The sequence below is a fragment of the Geospiza fortis genome, unplaced genomic scaffold (assembly GCF_000277835.1).
Source record: "Geospiza fortis unplaced genomic scaffold, GeoFor_1.0 scaffold23, whole genome shotgun sequence".
Lineage (NCBI taxonomy): Eukaryota > Metazoa > Chordata > Aves > Passeriformes > Thraupidae > Geospiza > Geospiza fortis.
In genome coordinates, this window is record NW_005054303.1 from 14,745,682 (window position 1) to 14,748,846 (window position 3,165).

General features: G+C 58.9%; 1 protein-coding gene across 3 annotated transcripts in view; it reads left to right on the plus strand.

Annotated features, from left to right (window-relative positions):
- NIN (ninein) overlaps window positions 1–3,165 on the plus strand; it is a 59,206-nt gene that overhangs the window by 341 nt on the left and 55,700 nt on the right. The window lies entirely within an intron of this gene.

Here is a 3,165-nt window from a genome sequence, read left to right on the forward strand (position 1 = left end):
GGGCACAGGGCAACTTCCAAGAGCAGAACTGGGGATAACAGGGGAGGGAACTGCTCTGTCTGCCCTGACTGGAGGTGGTCTGAAGCTCAGGAGCCACCACTTTAGGCTGAGCCTTGTGCACTGTGTGCTTTCCCAAGGCCAGAGCAGTGCCAGGCCTGGCTGCCCTTGGCTCACGCTGTGTCTGTGTCCCCAGCTCTGGTTCCCGGTGCTGCTGGCCTGGGTCACCTCCCCAAACCAGCTCACCAGGTGCTTAGACAGGCTCTGAGCCACCTGGGGTGGGACAAAGCCCTAAATCCAGGGCTTGAGCCTGTGATTTACCCTGGCTTAAGCTGTGGTTAGGCTGGCAGTGCTGTGTGCAGTCACGGATGTCTCTCTGAGGTAGAGAACATTGTCCCACGCTGTGTGAGCCACCTCTGTCCCCATTGCCTGCTGTTGGTGGCTTCCCAGAGCCGTTCTCCAGTTGTGGTTGTACCTTCATGGGGTTAAATCCCAGGGCAGTGAGCAGAAGCTGCTGCCCTTGGGGGGATCTCCAGGTTCAGCTGGGTGTCCTTGTGCTCAGAGCACATCAGATCCTTCCCTGGAAATCACCCTGAAATCCATCACTGCTCATTAAAATCACACAAATGTGGAGCAGGGCAGCCAGGGCTTTCAACAGGCAGGCAGCCATCCTGACTCCAATTTCCAATCAAACTGCAGTTCTCACCAACAGAATAATTCCTTTAATGATCAAAGGGATTTTTCCTTTTTCCTCCTCTTCCTCGCCTGCCCTGGGGCTGCAGCTCTTCTGCTGGCAGTGAGTGGGGCTGGGGTGGATGCAGGTGGAGGTTGTTGACCTTTAGAGCTGCAGTGTGGCATTTTCTGGAGCACCAGGGACTTTCTGTGCTGTTGTCATCTTGAGCACGGGGCACTTGGATGCTGTTAGCAAAGAATCATGGAATGGTTTGGGTTGGAAGGACCTTAAAGATCATCCAGTGCCACCCCTGCCATGGCAGGGACACCTTCCACCATCCCAGGCTGCTCCAAGCCCTGTCCAGCCTGGCCTTGGGCACTTGCAGGGATCCAGGGGCAGCCACAGCTGCTCTGGGCACCCGGTGCCAGGGCCTGCCCACCCTCCCAGCCAGGAATTCCTTCCCAATATTGAATTTAAACTATTTCCCTTCAGCTTAGAGCCATTTCCCCTTGTCCCATCCTGGCTTTGCCGCTTGTGGGATGGTGGCACAGAGAGAAAGGGACAGATGTGGCTGTCAGGGCACCAACACCCCCATTAAAGCATCCCAAATGCAGGGTCACACTCACCCTATCCCAACCCAGAGCTCCACCCCTGCAGGACACAAGGCATCCCAGTTTATTTCATCCCCCCTTTGTCCCTGGGGATGGTTCTCCCTCCCAGCCTGCCACAGAGCCTCAGGACAATCCCCGTCTCTGCTCCTCAGCAGCAGCAATGGCGCGGGTTTTAGCACGAGCCAGATTTCAATTTCATGGCCCTGGCATCCTTGGGGGTTTCCTGGGGGGAGCAGCAGCAGAGCCAGAGCCCCCTGAGCCCAGACTTGTTGCAGCTGCCCCTCGTGCTGCAGATGGTGCCAGCCTTTGTCTGCCTGCGCTTCCAGGGGCTGCATTGATGGAGAGCACCGGGGAGGGGGCACTGGGGGGAGGTTTTGTCTGCTCAGGGGCAGCTCCCTGGGGCCACGTGCTTGTCTTTGTGCTGGGGCTCTGCTCCAGGCGTCACTGGATGCTCTGGGGTCAGAAAATTGTGGGATGCTTTGGGTTGGTTTGGAAGGGGATTTTAAAGATCATTTCGTTCCAGCCCTCTGGCCTGGGTAAGGACTGGGAGCTGAGTTTCCATCCAGGGAGGGGCTGGAGGTGCTGCCTGGGGTGGTTTGGGGGTGAAGGGGGTTTGGTGTGGGATGGAAATCCACAAATCCTGCCCTGACTCGTGGGCTGGAGCTGCTGCCTCCCCTGTGGTGGTTTGGGAATTATTGGGGTCTGGTGTGGGGTGGAAATCCTGCCCTGGCTCGAGGCAGAGCCAAACCCCTGTGGAAGTGTTTTCCTCACACGCTGCGTGTGCAGCTGGTGCTCACAGCAGTCCTGGGGTGCCTCAGGGAGGTTCCTTCCCCTCGCCCTCGATGGCAGGAGTGAGGGGATGGGTGTGGCTGGGCCTGTCTGTCTGTCTGTCTGCCCTCTCTGTGCCCTTTAATTAGCAGCAAACCAGAGGTGTCCTGGGGACAGTGCAGGGATGGGGGTGAGCCCTGGGAGTCATTCCCCATCCCTGGAGGTGCCCAAGGCCAGGCTGGACAGGGCTGGGAGCAGCCTGGGACAGTGCAAGGTGTCCCTGCCAGAACAAGATGGGCTTTAAGGTCCTTTCCAACCCAAACCACTCTGATTTTATGACTCTGTTTTGCTGTTGCTCACCTGTGGGTCTGCCCATGGGGATCTCTCTGCAATTTGGGGCTGATCCCAGCCAGCCAGGAGGCAATGGGGGTTGGGATGGTGATGCACAATGTGCTGCCATGCCCAGCCAGGATCAGGACAGCACACACATTCCTGGCTGGGAGGGTGGGCAGGCCCCGGCACAGGGGCCCAGAGCAGCTGTGGATCCCTGGAAATGCCCCAGGCCAGGCTGGATGGGGTTTGGAGGAACCTGGGACAGTGGGAGGTGTCCCTGCCATGGCAGGGATGGAATGAGATGAGCTTTAAGGTCCTTTCCAGCCCAAATCTGTGAAGTTGGGCACTCTGGGCCCTGTGCAGGGCCTGTCCTTGGAGCTGTCCTTGAGCAGGGATGGGGAGCTCAGGTTTCACCTGCACCACTGCATTCCCAGCCTGCAGCAAGGACAGCCTGGCTGGGCTTTCGCTCCCAGCTCCCTGCAGTGACCTCTTGCAAAATACCCAAATATCCCCCCCTGTGCCTGCAGTGCCCTTGCTGCTCCCCTTGGTGCCCTGTGGGCTTGGGCCAGGGCTGCCCTGTTCCGATGGCACTGCAGGATTGGCTTGTTGGGACCTGAGGGGACAGCTGGAGCTGTGCCAGGGCAGGTTTGGGTTGGATCTCAGGAAAGGTTCTTCCCCCAGAGGGTGCTGGCACTGCCCAGGCTCCCCAGGGAATGGGCACAGCCCCAGAGCTGCAGGAGCTGCCAGGGATGCCCAGGGTGGGATTGGTGGGGGTCTTGGCCG